Genomic DNA, 19,612 nt, shown 5'->3' with positions numbered 1-19,612 from the left:
CAGTATATCATTGTAACCTTCACAGTAAGTACAGTGTACTGCTATTATTTTCACAGTCAGTATGTACAGCATATTGATATTACCTTCACAGTCAGTATGTGAGGTATATTGCTATTAATTTCACAGTCTGTATATATAGTATATTGCTATTTGCTTCACAGTCAGCGTGTGCAGTATATCGTTATTAGCTTCACAGTCAGTATGTACAGCAAATTGCTATTACCTTCACAGCCTGTATGTATAGCATATTGCTGTTACATTCACAGTTATTTTGTGCACTATATTGGTATTACCTTCACAGTCAGTATGTGCTGTATATTGCTATTACCTTCACAGTCAGTATTTGCATTATATTGCTTTTACCTTTACAGTCAGTGTGTGCTGTATATTGCTATTCCCTTCACCATCAGTATGTGTAGTGTATTTCCATTATCTTCACAGTAAGTATGTGCAGTTTATTGCTATTGCTTCACAATATGTGCAGTATATCATTGAAACCTTCACAGTAAGTTCAGTGTATTGTATTATTTTCACAGTCAGCATTTGCAGCATGTTGCTATTACCTTCACAGTCAGCATGTGCTGCTTATTGATATTACCTTCATAGTCTGCACGGGCAGTATATTGCTATTACCTTCACAGTCAGTATGTACATCATATTGATATTTCCTTCACAGTCAGTATGTGAGGTATATTGCTATTACCTTCACAATCAGTATGTGCGGTATATTGCCATTACCTTCACAATATGTGCAGATTATCATTGTAACCTTCACAGTAAGTACAGTGTATTGCTTTTATTTTCACAGTCAGCATTTGCAGTACGTTGCTGTTAGCTTCACAGACAGCATGTGCTGCTTATTGCTATTACCTTCACAGTCAGCATTATATTGCTATTTCCTTCACAGTCAGTATGCACAACATATTGATATTACCTTCACAGTCAGTATGTGCAGTATATTGCTATTACCTCAGCGACAGTATGTGCAGTATATTGCTATTACCTTCACAGTCAGCATGTTAATTATAATGCTTTTACCTTCACAGTCAGCATGTTAATTATAATGCTTTTACCTTCACAGTCAGTATGTGCTGTATATTGCTCTTCCCTTCACCATCAGTATGTGCAGTATATTTCCATTATCTTCACAGTAACTATGTGCAATTTATTGCCATTACCTTCACAATATGTGCAGTATATCATTGTAAACTTCACAGTAAGTATAGTGTATTGCTATTATTTTCACTGTAAGCATGTGCGGTATGTTGCTATTACCTTCACAGTCAGCATTGGCAGTATATTGCTGTTACCTTCGCTGTCAGCATGTGCATTATATTGCTTTTACCTTCATAATTAGTATGTGCAGTATATTGCTGTTACCTTCAGAGTCAGTATGTGCATTATATTGCTTTTACCTTCACAGTCAGTATGTGCCGTATATTGCTATTCTCTTCACCATCAGTATGTGTAATATATTTCCATTATCTTCACAGTAACTATGTGCAGTTTATTGCTATTACCTTCACAACATGTGCAGTATATCATTGTAACCTTCACAGTAAGTACAGTGTATTGCTATTATTTTCACAGTCAGCATGTGCTGCTGATTGCTATTACCTTCACAGTCAGCATGGGCAGTATATTATTACCTTCACAGTTAGTAAGTGCAGTATATTTTTATTACCGTCGCAGTCAGTATGTGCAGTATATTGCTTTTACCTTCACAGTCAGTATGTACATCATATTGATATTACCTTTAGAGTCAATATATGCAGTAATTTGCTATTACCTTCACAGTCAGTATGTGCAGTATATTGTTATTCCCTTCATCTTCAGTATGTGCTGTATATTTCCATTATCTTCTCAGTAAGTATGTGCAGTATATTGCTATTACCTTCACAATATGTGCAATATATCGTTGTAACCTTCTCAGTAAGTACAGTGTATTGCTATTATTTTCACTTGGCATGGGGTGTATTTTGCTATTATCCACAGTCAGTACGTACATTATATTGACATTACCTTCTCAGTGAGTATGTACAGCATATTTCTGTTTCCTTCACAGTCATTATGTGCAGTATATTGCTATTCCCTTCACCGTCAGTATGTGCAGTATATTTCCATTATCTTCACAGTAAACATGTGCAATATATTGCTTTTACCTTCACAATATGTGTAGTATATCATTTTAACCTTCACAGTAAGTACAGTGTATTGCTATAATTTTCACAGTCAGAATGTGCTGCTTGTTGCTATTATCTTCACAGTCAGTATATTGCTTTTTCCTTCACAGTCAGTGTGTGTAGTAAAGTATGTGTAGTGTATTGCTGATACTATCACAGTAATTATGTACAATATATTGCTCTTACCTTCATAGTCAGTAAGTGCAGTGTATAGAGTTACCTTCACAGCCAGCATGTGCAGTTTATTGCTGTTATCTTCACAGTCACCATTTGTAGTATATTGCTGTTACCTTCACAGTCAGTATGTGTAGTAAACTATGTGTAGTATATTGCTGATACTATCACAGTAAGTATGTACAATATGTTGCTGTTACCTTCACAGTCAGTATGTACAGTATATTGTTGTAACCTTCATTGTATGTACAGTAAATTGCAGTTCCCTTTACAGTAAGTGTAGAAACCATAGAAATGTCACGGTGCAGAAAGAGGCCATTCACCCTATCATATCTACCCCAGCCAAAAAGAGAAAAAGGAAACTAGCAGCTCATTTTAATCCCATTTTCCAGCATCTGGACTGTAACCTTGCAGATTATAGAGCTTCAGGTGCAGATCCAGGCACCTTTTAAATGAATTGAGCATTTCTGCCTCAACTACCAAAAAGAACTTTCCTCATGTCCCCTCTAATCCTTCCACCAATCATCTTGAATCTATGCCCCCTGGTAATTGACCCTTAAGTTAGGGGAAACAAGTCTTTCCTGTCTGCCTTATCTCGGTCCCTCATAATTGTGTACACCTCAATTAGGTCACCCCTTAGCCTCCTCTGTCCTGAGGAAAACAACCCTAGCTTATCCAGTCTCTCCTCATGACTGCAGTTTTGAAGCGCTGGCAGCCATCTTGTAAATCTCCTCTGCACTCTCTCCAGAGCAATTTTGTCCTTCCTGTAATATGGTGACCAGAACCGGGCACAAAATTACAGCTGTGGCCTAACCAGCATTTTATACTGTTCCATCATTACATCCCTGCTTTTGTATTCAATACCTCACCCAATAAAGGATAGCGTTCCATATGGTTTCTTCACCACCTTATCCAACTGCCCTGCCACTTTCAGGGACCTGTGGACATGTACTCTAAGGTCCCTCACTTCCTTAACCCCTCTCAATGACTTCCCACTTATTGGGTATTTTCTTGCTTTGGTTGCCCTCCCCAAATGCATTACCTCACACATTTCCAGATTGAATTTCATTTGCCTCTTTCCTGCTCACTCAACCAAACCATTGATATCATTCTGAAATTGACAGCTATCCACTTCACTATCAAGTCTACGGCCAATTTTTGTGTCATCTGCAAATTTCCCAATCATACCTCCCAAATTTAAGTTTAAATCATTAATATATACAACAAACAGCAAGGGCCCCAACACTGAGCTCTGTGGAACACCACTGGAAACCATGTTCCATTCGCAAAAACATCCATCAACCTTTTGTTTCCTGTCACTGAGCCAATTTTGGATCCAACCTGCCAGCTTCCCCTGTATCCAGTAAGACCTCCCTTTCCTGACCAGTCTGCCAGGTGGAATCTTGTGAAATGTCTTACTGAAATCCATGTAGGCAACATCCACTGCACTACCTTCATCAATCCTCCTTGTTACTTCCTCAAAAAATTCCAAGTTAGTAAGACATTGATCTTCCCCTAACAAAACCATACTGACTGTCCCTGATCAATCCATTCCTTTCTAAGTGATAGTTTATCCTGTCTCTTAGAATTGATTCTAATAATTTGTCCACCCCCAAAGTCATGCTGACTGGCCTTTAATTTTCCCTCGCACCATTTTTAAATAATGGTACAACATTCGCAGACTTCCAATCTCTGGGACCTTGTCTGAATTGAGTGAAGATTGGGAAATGATCATCAGAGCATCCGTGGTTTCCTCCCTGGCTTCCTTCAATAACCTGTGATACAATCCATCTGGTCCTGATGATTTATCCACCTTCAGGGATGCCAGTTCCTCCTATACTTCCTCTCTCACTATGCATATTGTATCTAATATTTTGAACTCCCCCTCTTTAACTATACTGTCTGCATCATCCCTCTTCTTAGTGAAGACAGAGGTAAAGTACTCGTTGAGAACTCTGCCCACACCTTCTGTATCAATGCACAAGTTACCATGTACATCCTTGATAGGCTCTACCCTTTCCTTAGTTATTCTTTTGCTCTTAATGTACTGATGAAACATCTTAGGATTTTCTTTTATTTTACCTGCCAATCTCTTTGCTTTCCTAATTTCTATTTTTACTTTCTATATTCCTCGCAGCTTTTTACAGTATTAAGGGCAGGATTTTACATCCCGCGGGCGGGCAGCACCTGACCCTATCGAGCGTAAAATAGTGCGCAATGATGTTGGGCGAGCATATTTTGGTTGATGGGGGGTGTGCACGAGAATCAGCAGTGTGCCTGCCGACAATTAAGATGCCTATTAAGGCCCTAGATCAATTAATTTAATCCTATTTTTGCTGCCCGACCAACCTTATGGTTGGCCAGGCAGGCAAATCGACCAGGCAACCTTTTGATTTTTTAGCAAAACTCATCCACGGGCAAGATGAGGTTTCCACAATTAAATAAAAAATAAATATAAATTTTTGGGCAGAATTCTTATTCTTTAATGTTATTGTGTGTGAGCCCCATGTCGGGATATTTTTTTCAGATTTTAAAAATCATTATTTTTGATTTTAAAATTGATCAGCTCCCTGAGGCAGCTCCCTGCTCTCACGGAGTTTTCTGTGTGCACTCCCCCCGCGCATGCACAGACCTTTGCGCTCAGCCTCCTCCCACCCCCCACCCTGGCAGTGCTGAGCCCTTCAGCGTGCCTTTCGCTCTGGCTGGCCAGCGTGAAATCGGGGTTGGGGGCTGATTGTGGGCGGTGGACTGTTTCCTGGCCACTCCTGGGCCCGCCCACCCGCCGTGCCCACCTGCCGTGCCCACCTGCCGTGCCCACCCAGCGTGCCCACCCAGTGACCCGAAAATCCTGCCCTAAGTCTTTTTTGACTGTCATAAGCTTTCTTTTCCTGCTTTATTTTGGTTTGTATGCTTCTGGATAACCAGAGGGCTCTAAATTTGGCAGTACCGCCGTTTTTCTTTGTGGGGACATGTCTACACTGTGCCTGTAGAATATCGCCTTTGAATGCCTCCCACTGATCTGACACAGTTTTTCCTTCGCATAACTGTATCTAGTCCACTCTCACCAGCTCATCTCACAGCTTTGTAAAATTTGTTTTCCACTAATTTTGAATTATTACTCCTGTTCTATTTTTGCTCTTTTCCATAATGATGCTAAATCTATGGTCACTATTTCCAAAATGGTCCCCTACTGCTACTTCACCCACTTTCCTAGCTTCATTTTCTACGACTAAGGGTGGGATTTTCCGTGCCCACTGGTGTCAGGTGTGTTCAGTAGCATGAATGGACAATATGGCGAGAAAGCCAAAAATCAGTTTCAACGACGGCTTGAAACCAGTTTGTGATCATCTGCTCAGCCCACTGATGGCAGGCCACATTTCTCGCCATTGGACATCAGGAACCTCAATGTAATACATCAGCATATCATTGTAAGGGCAGCCTGCCGGACTCATCCCTTGCCGTCTGGATCGGCCGTCCACGTTGGCGGGAAAACATGGCCGACATGTTTCACAACAGCATATATAAGGCGTGCACTTGGTGAGCTGCACTTCGCTCGGGACTTCAAGGTTTGTTTGTCTACCTTGCTTTGGTCAACACTTTTAGTAATCAGTGCCAGGCTTCATAGACAGCACCACATCACTTTTAGGGGGGCTCATGGGTAGGCCTCTACTTACCAGATCAGCCATATGTGGGTGACTTTTCAATGGCTGCAGGGCAAGGTCCTGCTTGAGGGGTGTGGGGGTGGAGGGAGAAGTGGCCTCAGTCAAGGGAAGAGGCTGCAGGACGAGAGCTGTACTGGGAAAGTGGGGTATCCCAGGGTGTGTGTGGGGGCACATGTTGATCTGCGCAAGTGGCTTCAAGATAGGGCTGAGGAGGCGGTCTCCAGAGGAGATGAGGCCAGATGGGCATGTGAGGGATTTCTTTTATTCATTCATGGGATGTGGGCTTCACTGGCTGGGCCAGCATTTATTGCCCATTCCTAGTTGCCCTTGTGAAGGTGGTGGTGAGCTGCCTTCTTGAGCTGCAGCAGTCCATGTGGTATAGGTACACCCACAGTGCTGTTAGGAAGCGAGTTCCAGGATTTTGACCCAGTGACAGTGGAGGAATGGTGATATATTTCCAAGTCAGAATGGTGAGTGACTTGGAGGGGAACTTCCAGGTGGTGGTGTCCCCATCTATCTGCTGCCCTTGTCCTTCTAGATTGCAGTGGTCATGGGTTTGACGTGCTGTCTAAGGAGCCTTGGCAAATTCCTGCAGTGCATCTTGTAGAAGGTACACACTGCTGCTACTGTGCGGCGGTGGTGGAGGGAGTGAATGTTTGTGGATGTGGTGTCAATCAAGCAGACTGCTTTGTTCTGGATGGTGTCAAGCTTCTTCAGTGTTGTGGGAGCTACACTCATCCAGGCAAGTCAGGAGTATTCCATCACAATCCTGACTTGTGCCTTGTAGATGGTGGACAGGCTTTGGGGAGTAAGGAGATGAGTTGCTCATTGCAGGATTCCTAACCTCTGACCTGCTCTTGTAGCCACGCTATTTATATGGCTAGTCCAGTTCAGTTTCTGGTCAATGGTAACCCCCAGGATGTTGATAGTGGAGGATTCAGTGATGGTAATGCCATTGACCGTCAAAGGGTGATGGTTAGATTCTCTTTTATTGGAGATGGTCATTGTCTGACACTTGTGTGGCACAAATGTTACATGCCACTTGTCAGCCCAAGCCTGGATATTGTCCAGGTCTTGCTGCATTTGGACATGGACTGCTTCAGTATCTGAGGACGGCGCTGAACATTGTGCGATCATCAGCGAACATCCCCACTTCTGAACTTATGATGGAAGGGAGGTCATTGATGAAGTTGCTGAAGATGCTTGGTCTTAGGACACTACCCTATCCTGCTAGAAATTCATCAGAAAGGAGTCAGGGAGAGAAGGCAACAAGTTCCCACCTTTTCCCTCCCTCCCATCCAAGCACCTGGTGTGACAGGCATGGAGGAGGTGACTAGGAACAGGCAGCACTAGTCGCCCACCTCGGTCCTGGATGTGGCTCATTCATATACAAGGCTAGCAGACAGGCAAAATTTTTCAAGGTGGTCGGGGCACCAGAATCCCGGTGAAACCTTCTGCGAATCAATCTAGCGATGAACTCCTGCTACTATGAACATAAGGAATTACTCAAGAATAGCAGGTTCAATGGATCATGTCTGAAATTATATATAAGCGACAGGCAGCAGCACTGTGCTAATGCTGCTGTCAATGTTAGCACACTTCATAATCATGGCGGAAATAAATGCACTGCATTTGATGAACATTGTGTAGATGTTTATTTAACCTTGGATAAAATACAACGGAAGCCAGTGGCAAGAGATGATATTTGAAGGGCTAACTTGTAGGCTAGAAATTTTAGGTACACTTATTGATAAGCTTTGCCCCCTTGGGAGATGTTATAGCTGTGACACTGTTTGAAAGGCATCTGGAGTTAGATAATGACACACTGACCTTATTTGCTGCATTGCTTCTACAGCCGTTTCCCCCCTGCCATTTTCGGCTTCCTATTCTAACATTACTATCCTGTCACTGATCTGCATGTTAAAACCTGTTTTCTGCACATGCAGGAGGTAACATTTATTCTAGAAACCCAGTTAGTGGGAAGTTATTCCAAACACCTGAGAATTACCGCATTAGTTCTGATAGGGATTCAGGTAATTGACTTTCCTCTTGTGACAATAATGTACTGTCTTATAGATATGGGGAACATTTGATGCAATGAAAGCTTGTAAAAGACTTTTTTAACAATGCGGTTACTTTAAGTACCGTTGCAAAGTAAAATGTTGATGTGGGAAGCTTGACTGGGGGCCACCTTTCCAGGTGTTAATCACTCTGTATAAAGAAAGGTTTTCTGAAGTTGGTCCTGAACTTATGTTTTACCAGTTTGTACCTATACCCCCCTTGACAAACAACCTGGGGCAGAATTTTGCCCTCGTTGGGCGGACCCAGGAGTGGTCACACAGCCAACCGTGCCCATGATCGGGCCCTGAAGTGGATTTCATGCTGGCAGGCCAATTAACCGCCAGCCAGCATGAAACATGCTCTGCAGCGCTCAGTGCTGCTGGGATGGGGGTGGGAGGAGCATGAGTGCGGAAGTCTGCGCATGCACTGGGGTGTACACAGTAAAAGCTCCCTGAGGCACAGAGCTGCCTCAAGGAGCTGAAGATTTTTTAACGATAAAAATAAAGATATTAAAAATAATGAAAACATGTTCCCTCATGTGACTGTCACATGAGCAGGGATGTTAAATATGAGTGTTAAAAGTTTTTAATTTTTTTTTAATCACGGGTCGAAACCTCATCCTGCCCGTGGATGAGGTTTCGCCAAAAATGCGAAGGCCGCTTGGCCTTTTCACACACCTGGCAACCGAATGGTTGGATGGGCAGCAAAAAAATTCGAGTCAATTAGTTCTCTAAGGGCCATAATAGGCTGTTTAATTGTCAGAAGGTGCGCTCCCGACACCCGCGTGTGCCCGCCAGCTGAAATATCGCGCAAGTGCGCAATGACGTCAGGACGCTTGATGATAGTAAAATTCTGCCCCTGAAGTCACAGCCAGGATTAACTTTTTCTGCTGCAATTGTATCTTGCAAATCTCAATTTATATTTTTATTGTAATGGTGCTAGACAGCTTCATAGGTTGCAGTGTTTTTTATATATGTGAATGCAAGTCACAAACAAGCTTCATTATTGTGATTCATGATACAACCTACAACTCAATATTAGGTTACTGCTTAGTAATGGCCCCTATGTCATTAAGATTCCCCATTTTAACTTGAATTACATTTCCATTTTACAGACCGTATATTCTAGAAGTAACGAAGTTGTTTCAGCATGGTATGTATTTTACTAAACATAAACTGCTTACTCATGATGCTGTTGAATTATCAGTGGACATTCTTGTGTTGATAGTTTGTTTGACAGAATGATGATTGTAATTTATTTCTAATCATGTATTTGTGACAAGTTTTTGTTTATTTTAATTGTTAAAAGATGACCTCTCCTTGCAGAAGCAACAAATTTGTTACAGTCCTATAAAATATAACCAAATGGCAGGAGAATTACTTTTCTAGCTGTACCTCAGGATTTTATATCTGTCAATAAATTTTGGATACCAGCAGCAAAGCATCACACACCACGGTTTCTGTCTCTGCTGGTTGATGCCACTGCCGAGAAATCTGATGTTCTTAGTTTGAACCGAGAGTTAACTTGAGAAACATTTATAGAGAATTGGGTACGCAATACTCTTTTTAGTAAGAAAGATCTACTCTCCTGATGGCACTGAAGACCCAGACGGTACCTGATTTTACACCTTATGCACTTAACTTTTTAAAACTCCCATCCTCATGTTTGAATGATTTCATGGCCTCGTTCCTCCCACTCTCTGTGACCTGCTCCAGCTCTACAACATTTGCCAAACTCTCTGGGGGCGGGGTGGTGTTTTAACTTGCAAGAATGGGTGGGTTGGTATTAGGAGGAAAGAAGAAAATTGCAGAACATTGAACCAGCTCCAGCTTGCTGGCTTTGACAGAATGGCGATTGTAATTCATTTTTAATGCTTTTGGCTACCTATAACTTACTCATTGGAGTCGTCATGATCATTAACGTAGGTATGTGTGGCAATTAACTTAGCTCTTAATGTCTTTAGCATGTGGTAATGAGGCCATTTTCAATTCAATTAAATGGACACTTGAATTTAACAATTTCAGCATGGGTTACCTGAGGCATTGGAAAGTCACCAGTAAATGGGAGGCAAGATTGAGGTGCACTCATTGGGGTCTTAAAATTCAGATTAGCCAATCTCCATAAGGCTCAATGCCTACAAATGTTTTGCCAGTTGGCTCTGGAAAATGTGTTTTTTTAAAAAGCACAGATATTTTGGAGAAGTTTGGAGGCTTTCAAATGGAAACTGGCAGGATGGGAGGTGTCATGATTGTCTTTGACAATCCTTCAGATGAGGAAGACAATCACCATCCATGGTGGTGACGTTGTGCAGTGATAGGATCAGCAGACACACAAGAGAGGGGCTCACAGAAAAGAGGTACACACTAGAAAGATACATGGACAAGAGGTGCAAAATAGCAGGGCAGAGAATATAGTGGAGAACAGCAGAGAGGAGAGCAACAGAGGGACCAAGGTGCAGAAGGATCTAACTCCATGAGATGGTCTATCCACAGGGGCCTCCTTGAACTATTTAAGGCAAAAGTACTTCCGCAGGCTCAGATTGATACAGCAGGTGTTTGAAGACATCCGTAACCCCCTTCAAAAAGAGCTGCTCCCTGCTTGCCCTGTTAGCCATGCACTGCCTGTCACCGTTAAAGATAATGTCATCCTCAATTTCTTTGCCTCTAGTTCCTTCCATTGGGCCACTGTAGGCATCTCATGGGACTCTCAATTCACGCCCACAAATGTACAGGCAGTGATCAAAGTAAGTTATTTGCTAGGGCGTTGATTTATGAGATTTATGGGGACAGTAGCAAGAATGAGCGAGCATTCACATTTGCTTCTTTGACTGGCACCAACAGGCACAGAGTGCCATTAACTGCTCACACATGGCAATCTAAGGACCACAACCAGAAATGATTTTATTCGAAACAAAAACAAAAACAGAATTACCTGGAAAAACTCAGCAGGTCTGGCAGCATCGGCGGAGAAGAAAAGAGTTGACGTTTCGAGTCCTCATGATCCTTCGACAGAACTTGAGTTCTGTAGAAGGGTCATGAGGACTCGAAAAGTCAACTCTTTTCTTCTCCGCCGATGCTGCCAGACCTGCTGAGTTTTTCCAGTTAATTCTGTTTTTGTTTTTGTTTCGGATTTCCAGCATCCGCAGTTTTTTTGTTTTTATATAATGATTTTATTCCATCGCAGTTAATGTGCCACCACAAGAAGAAGTTAATGTAGGTGTTTACCAGATTTCCTGGGAGTTGTTACAATGCTTTTATATCCAGACCTTTCTATTCTCGGACACAGATTTAAGGGCTGACTTGTAGGAGACATACCCCTTCACACTTAGCTTATGGCAACTGTGAGCAACTGCACTAGAAATAAATCTCTTCAAAAGCAAGCATCCCTCAGGAACTGATGCCAGAGGAAGTTGCAAGATACTCAGAGGAGGCCATGTACTCTGACAAAGCATTATTTCATGACTCATGCGCAACCTTCACTGGCACAGACAAATACACACGCTGCATTGGGCCTCAAAGACAACTTGTTATTACATGGTGAGGCATACATCACAAATGAGCAAGAGCAAATATTGGAGACAGGGGCAGCAGTGGAGGTCCCTGTCAGAGTGTGAAGAACTCTCTAACCTCTCATCAGCTGGATATAGGTGCTGAGCCTCAGGATCATCAATGAAAAGAATTATACTGGAGCAGTAACAGAAAATGTGTGAGGTGCTGTCAGCATTTCCAGAGGCACTGTGCATCCTTGAAGAGAGATTGAAGAAATCTTTCTCCACTATGATTTGATGATATCTCAGGCATCTACGTTGATGTCTACCCCAATGTAAAGAGTGACCACTTACATGGAAAATCAGGCCCGCCAGGTATCCTGGCCACAGCGGGCTCATCCTCTACCTGCTCCTCCTGTTGCTCCCCTCCCATCAAAGATGCAGAGTGGCCCCCATCTTCTTCCTCTTGCAGCTGCGATTCTCTCTGCTGCACTGTGCTGTTCAGGATGCAGCACGTCACTATCATTCTAGATACCTTTTTCTGGTAAGTACTGAAAGGTGCCCCCCCCCGATCTGTTAAGGCACCTGAATTGTATCTTCAGTGTCCAAATGGCTGTCTCAATTCCTGGGGAAGAGTCCTGACAATTTCCCACAGAGAGGGAGGGAAATAATATGAACCTAAGTATTAACAGTATGACTGATCATCTCTCCTACAAACTGTTACCCTGCACACAAAATCAAAGTTTGGCAAGTTAGCGCTGGAATAAAAGTCTCCAACCCAGAAAGTGGGCTATAGATTGTTCCTCTTTAGAATCACGTTCCGCCTCCCTCTACATGCTGCCCCCACTGAGGCCTGTAATTGCCCTTCAAACCCGCACTCCATTTTTGAGGCCCACAATCACATATTATTGGCCTTTGCAGTAGGTTGTCTGAACCTGTTCAGCTACCTTCTGTAGCCATTGATATGTTAATGAGGGCCATGCCATCTGTGCTCCTTCCGTGCACACAAAAAAAAAACAAACAACCCCTGGGAGCACTTTACAAGAGGAATGATCACCTTGTAACGCCAAAAGGAGCGAAATAGTTGTAAATTAGACTTTATTATTTATTCATGGGCAGGGTAAGTACCAAGTATCAAAAATGGGTGTTCTCAAATTTCTCAGCCTTTATCCTTTCTGTACTGGATTATGTTCAAAAGTGAAATTTTCATATGGTTCTAGATTAAGACTGCATCATTTATACAATTTAACAGTGGTGTTATCCATGCCAAGAAGCACTTGGGCTTGATTTCGTACCTGAAATTGGTGTGAACTGAGTCGAGACCTGTGAATAGAGGTCACAAAGTTGAAGCAAGGGACTGTAATAGGGTCAAGAACACTAACGCTGGAGTCATAGGAGTCAGTCACATGCCCACTTTCTCAATAGTGAAAAAGAGACCATTAATTATGCAACATTATATGACCTCTACCAATTTGTTCTTCTATTTTCAGTTGTCCCCAAACCTCGTACTGATGCCATGACGATTACCAATAAAGGTTTGAAGAACAGACTGCAAAGCATCATGAAGAGGGTATGAAAAATGTTCTATACAAAACATTACTAGACATTGCTAATTCAGACACCAATATTGAAAAAATATTACCTTTGGAGAAAATTTTAATTGTGATATAAGTTTTGTTGGTATGAAGTTTCACAAAACATTAGGTATGTGTTGAGAACTGATGATTTAGGACAATTGATTACAAGTATTAATAACAAAAATATACCATTTTAGTCCTGCTTGTAGAAAGTTTGATGTAATTAGAGATCAGAAAATGAGATTGGGACCATTGATGCCCATTCTTTGGGCATTATGAGTGGTCTTAGGCCTCAAAATTGGCATTTGTGGAGCTTGTGCACACATTTAGGGCCAATTGTGCAAGAAGCCATTTTGATGAGTGATAATGGGAACATGGTGCATGTCCAGTGGACACCTGCAGATCAGATAGTTAATGATGTCAATCAGCATGAACTCTCCAGCTCGCATTTTCTCTTAACTTCACACAGCTGAACATATGTTCAGCAGTTGGAATGACCCTTACCAGTGCTATTTAATAGGATAATCAGCTACTTATAAACTAGTTGCTGGTTGATTTTGTCTGACTGTTGCTTCAATTCTATCAGTGTATACTGCTTTCTATAGCTGTTTAAAGTTGCAACATTTACAGGGAGTGTTGTGGTAGGTGGTGGAGTTTTTGCTGGCTTTGAGGCTTCTGCACAAGCCAGTTTCTCCTAGATATGGGTGCACTAGTAGGCAACTCCCTGAAAGATAGCATTACTTGAGGAAGGAACAGAGGTCATACAGAGCAGGACAAGCTGCTGAAGAAGGAGGAGGAGAAGAGGGGGAAAATACTATCATCAGAAGACCATATTCACCCAGAGTTCAGGGAATAATTCTCCTACCTGAACCTCATGAGAAACCATGTGTGACATGTCTGAACTTCAATAAGGATGACCTCACTGAAATCTATAACCTGCCGCAACCACAACTGCTACCTCAAAGCAGAGTGGGGACCACATTGTCAGTGGTTGTGAAGGTGACAGTGGCGATGAATTTTTATGGGTTTAGCCCCTGCAACCCTGAGCTGTAAATACTTGTGTGATTTTGCAGTTTGCCACCTATTGTTGTACAAGGGAAGTCACTGAGGTTTTCTGTTCAAAGAGGCCACGTAAGCATGCTGCCCGGCAGGATTGCAGACTTTTCATGCTGCTGGGTGTCAACACATCACTTCTGGGAAGCAGCATGCATCTCTGTCCTTTTCAGGAATCAAGAGGCATTTCACTCCCTCAGTGTTCAGCTGATAAATTACCATAGGTAGCGAATCACAGAGGTCAGTGCCCAGTAATCATGGCAGCAGTCATGATGCTTGCATTCTGCAGCACCCTGGTGTTCCAGCTGCATTTGAGCTACTGTGGCAAATCAAAGGATGGTGACATAATCTATCTGATTATGACATGGCTGATGATGCCAAATCACAGAATGCTACAATGAAAGTCATGCTGTCACTGCATCTGCTTGACCATAACACAAAAGTAAAAGCCAACACAAAATGAACATTCCAAATCAAAATGCTCAATGAAATCATGCCATATTGCATATTAATGTAAACTGTTCACCCTTGTGCAGTCCCTTAATGCCTGTCTTGTGTGGGTCTTTGCCTGTCCCTGTTCTCCTACACTGTGCTACCCCAGTGCCTGCAGGATCGCTTGCAGAAGCTGCTGTGGCAGGTGTGGGGAAGAAAATGCTGTCATACTGAGAAAGGACAGCAACGTCTGTCACCATTCCACATTATGGTTGTGCTAATGGAGTTGCCTCTCACTTCCGTGCTGCTAAGGATGGCCTTCAAAGCTCTCCACAAAGCCTTAAACATGAGGCTGGTTTTGGTATTTTAAATTGCATTCCCTAACCTTGATCAGTCATATGAAGTCAATGAGGTTCTTGTGCCACTGAAGCGTGATCTTTGGGGCTTGACTCCTGGCATTTATCTACATGACTATTTGCTCTCACTGTCTTCTGAGCATGTGCCTAGTGAGCCTTCTGCCCCCCTCCCCCACCCCTGCCCCCACTGGACACCTGAACGCTGAAACAATTGAAATGAGCAGGCAGCTTGCAGTTGAAGTCTTGCCTGTGTGGCAAGATTAATTGTGCATTAGGATCCCTTTGCTTGTGATCTGGGGTATCCAGTTTAGCCCCCAGATTCTCTGAGTAAGGCTAAGGTCATGCCATCTCAGCTTGGTGCCATGCAGGTTCAAACTGGTGCCACCATGGCTGTGGATACCTGTCATCAAAGAGGCTTGCAGAGTCTCACCGCAGTCCAGGAATCTGTGCTTCAAAAGATTATGAAGATTGCTGAGGTTTTGCCCCAGGGATATGACAGTGGATCCTTGGAGCATGAACCTGCTGCCCTCTCTTGGGATGATGGCATCTGTTCTCCCTCCACTGTCATTTTGCCAGTTCTTTTGTTGTTGTCAGTCAGTCCAGACTGCTGCCAGCCATGCTGAACTAGTGCAGTCTGAAGTTAGATCTTCTAGGCAAGGCCTATCTCACTGAAAATCAGCAGCCATCCACTTTCCATGCTGCAGCAGCCACTGGAGTAGCATTGCATAGGAACACTAGGACAGGCAGAGGCACATGCATAACAGGCACTAAGGGAATGCACAGGGATGATTAGCTGAGTTTGTGTAGATTATTGGATCTTTTGTTGGATAAAGTTGCTCCTCCTCATCCTCCTATATCTCCTCCTGAAGAAGTCACTAAATCCATTGTGGCAAGGGCTACGTTCTCAAGATGATCAGCTTGCAGAGGATGCAGCAGATCACCACAAACGGGACAGCCGCTCTGGCGAGCACTGGAGGATTCCTCCAGAGTGATAGAGACAGTGGAACCTTTGCTTCAGCACTACAATGGTTGGTTCAGTGATGTTGCTGTGGTAGCATGGATCCCAATCCATGTATATTGGATACAGGTGGTTGGATTGCCAAGGGGAGTCATCAGCCATGTGTAAAGCAGATAGCCCTTAGCAGCTACACTCTGGTTTGATGTAGTGGCTGAAAGATTGATTGAAATGGTGGACTGGCGCCGAATGAACACATTGTGACAACTGATGGGATAGTGGGCATTCACCAGCATGATATACTGAGCTTCATCACATACCAACTGCCTATTAGCAAGTAGTGGTCTTTGTGGTTACAGTACATCTCAGCATTGAGATGTGGTGCCTGCAAGGCCATGTGTGTGCTTCACCTGCTGCTGCCTGCTCAGAGGAAAACAAGAGGCAAGGATTGGCTGCTGGGCGGGAATGGAATGGCTGGAGGGAGGGCAGTTAGAGGAAGTGACTGCTGGTGGTTGGAGGGGTGGAGAAAATGGTGGCTGCTGGTGGAGGGGGGAGGCAGTTGTGGGGTTTTGGGAGGGGGGGTGGTGGTTGAGAAAAAGTGGTGGCTGCTTGGAGGGGAGGGAGCGGTGGGGGAGGAGGTGCAGGAGGTGCTGTTGGGGTGGGGGGGGGCAGTCGAGTGGGCTCCAGGTGGGGAAAGGGGGGAGAGAGGGGGCTGCTGGGGTTGGGCAGCAGGGAGTGGCTGGCAGGGTTGGGAGGGGAAATTGGCTGCTGGGAGGGGAAGTGAGCAACTACCGGGCAAGGGGGAGGGAGTGATTACTGGGCAGGGGGTAGACACTGGCTGCTGGTGGGGAGAGGACTGGCTGCTGGTGGGGGGAACAGAGTGGCTGTTGGTGGGGAGAGTGGGAGAGTGTGTGAGAGAGTGTCTGTGTGTGAGTGACTGAGAATATGTGTGTGTGTGTTTGTGTGTGTATGTGAATGAGACAATGTGTGTGTGTGCTTGTGTGAGTGAGAGAGTGTGTGTTTGTGTGTGAGCGAGAGAGAGAATGTGTGTGTGTGCACGAGAGAGAGAGAGTGTGTGTGTGAGCGACAGTGCGAGACAGTCTGGTTCATTCCCAGTTTCAGGGTCTGCACTCACCCTCACCCCCAGACACCAACAAACTCACACCAAGATGTGGGTTAGGGTAAGTGTGAACCCTGAGACTGGGAGTGAGTTGGAAAAATGCAGTTTGACCCTCTCACACTCTAATGGTCATCTTTATTAATTACTCATTATTTTAAATTATCAATTTATTGCTTTGACATTGCTTTATTTTTGCTCAGCAAGTTGTTTCTTTTCAAGCCTCAGCATTTTGTTGAAATTCATGCTTAACATTGCACCAAACATTATCTTTCTGAAATTTGCTCATCAGCCCCTTGAATAAGAAAAAAAAATTGAAATGTGGCCCATCGCACGAAAAGGTTAGACAAATCTAATGTAGACCAAGGCCAACTGCTGCTATAGGCCCAATAACTGGGGGAAAGCAGTGTGCCCAGCTCTTGCAGCAACAACCAATGCCTTTTCCATACGCAGCATCACTAGCTGCAGACTCTATCACTGTAAGTAACTCAGCACTCCCACCAACTCTAGTAGAATCAGTACAAAGTAATCAGCAACTGAAAAGCAAGCTTTTGATGATCCCTGGTATTGGGTATGGAAGGGGAGGAGGGATCTTCCCACTGCTGAATGTATGTTCAGTTATGCTTATTTAAGAGAAGGCATTAGCTAAAGTGGCAAGATTCAAATTGGTGGTCCTGGGGCTGAATTTTATGCTGATCAGGCGGCTGTGCGCTGACATTGGGCAAGCTTCCTGATGCCACCCTGCGCTTGTGCGATATTTTGGTTCGCGGGCGTGTGCAAAAGTTGGAAGCATGCTTGCCAACAATTAAGAGGGCAATTAAGCCCAAACAGCATAATTGTCTATCATTTTACGTAGCCCGTTTAAACTTGCGGTTGGTGGAAGGGCAAATCGGCCTGGCGGCCTTTACATTTTTCAACAAACCTCATCCAAGGGCACGATGAGGTTTCTGTTATTAAATAAAATAAAAATAGTAATCTGTGGACACCATTTTTATAATCTATATGTTCAAGTGCATGATTGTGATGCTTGGATATTTCTTTTCTGATTTTAAAAACTTTATTTCCTGGCTTTTGGGTCTTCAGTTCCCTGAGGCAGCTCTCTGCCTGCAGGGAGTTTTCTGTCAGCACTCACCCACGCCCACATTTACATCATTACCCACCTTCCTCCTGCCTCCACACCGGCAGCACTGAGCTTTTCAGCGCACGCTTCACGCTGTCTGGCCGTTAACTGGCCGGCCAGCGTGAAATCGTGGTCGGGGGCCGATCATGGTTGGCAGTCCGTTTTCTGACTGCTGCTGCCAATCGTGCCTGCCTGCCGAGCTGAAAATTAAGGGCCCGGTGTTAACTCAGCGTTAGACACTGACAGGTGTCACAATTTGTCGACTGTATAAACTTCCAGTGTATGCACTGAATGACTTCATCACGATGGTGTTCAACGCGGACAATATCGGGAGTGAGCAGAAGCAGCATGGACTCTGGCGCAAAAATGGTATTTGCAGCACCAGTACTACCAGCACCATGTCGTCAGCTTTTGCAGCTGCTTACTTTTCTCTGCCCTGGGCCAGGATTTTACAGTTGGAATGCGACGGTGGGCGCAACACGCCGGTGCGTAAAATGACGCGCGATGACGTTGGGCGTGCGCCCCGATGTCATCGTGTTGTCTCGCGATGTTTCATTCGGTGGGTGCACGCCAGAGTCGGCTGTGTGCCTGCCGATAATTGATAGGCCTATTAAGGCCATTAACGAATTAATTAAAGTCAAGTTTACACTGCCCGTCCAACCTTATGATTGGCAGACAGGTAAAAAGGCCAAGTGGCCTTTACATTTTTAGGAAACCTCATCCACGAGCGGGGTGAGGTTTCCTAAAGCTTTTATGAATTAAGTAAAAAGTTTTTCTGAAAAATAAAATCATTTCCCAACTCATGTCACACAGTCACATGAGATGGGTCATGTTTCATTAAATGTTTATTGATTTTATTTGTTGTTTTCAAAAGCGCTTCAATCTCCCTGAGGCATGGAGCTGCCTCAAGGAGAATGAAACGTGCTTTTGTGCGTCTGTGAAACAGCGCTGGCTCCGACTCTTGCTCCTCACCCCGCCCACACAGGTCCACTCGCATATTACGCTGGCAGACTTTAATTGGCCTGTAAAATGGCGGTGTGGAGCTGGTCGCGGGCAGCGGTCAGCTCTGTGATCGCCCACTCCTGCTGAGCCCACCCAACGCGGGAAAAATTCAGGCCCTGGTGTTTCACAGAGCTTTGTGTGGCAAATTTCCTAAGGCAATTTCTGTTCAAAGGTGCATTTTTATCATCCCAAAGGCTTGTCAATGTGGCTGTTTACAACAAATCAAGGTCAATCAGTTACATATTTTACAGAAAGGGATAATTGTAATCATGAATGCTTTGCAATGCATCTTAGGAACAGTTGAAGTACTTCACCCAGAACAAATTATTTGCTGTGCAGTATCTGTTGCTGTGTTGATAAATATGCGTGTGATTTTATACACAGTAATAATGCCTCACAAACAGCAATGAGATGAATAATTGCTTAACCTACT

General features: G+C 43.9%; 1 long non-coding RNA gene across 1 annotated transcript in view; it reads left to right on the top strand.

The window, feature by feature from the left end:
• Positions 1-13,071: 13,071 nt before the first annotated feature.
• LOC121290813 overlaps positions 13,072-19,612 on the top strand; it is a 30,962-nt gene continuing 24,421 nt past the window's right edge. Inside the window, exon 1 of the long non-coding RNA XR_005945885.1 lies at positions 13,072-13,137. This is a non-coding gene — a long non-coding RNA (uncharacterized LOC121290813). The remainder of the gene's footprint in view (positions 13,138-19,612) is intronic.

Source organism: Carcharodon carcharias, chromosome 2 (assembly GCF_017639515.1).
Source record: "Carcharodon carcharias isolate sCarCar2 chromosome 2, sCarCar2.pri, whole genome shotgun sequence".
NCBI classification, from domain to species: Eukaryota; Metazoa; Chordata; class Chondrichthyes; order Lamniformes; family Lamnidae; genus Carcharodon; species Carcharodon carcharias.
The sequence above is the reverse complement of the archived record's forward strand: the minus strand, read 5'-3'. Positions and strand labels throughout refer to the sequence as shown.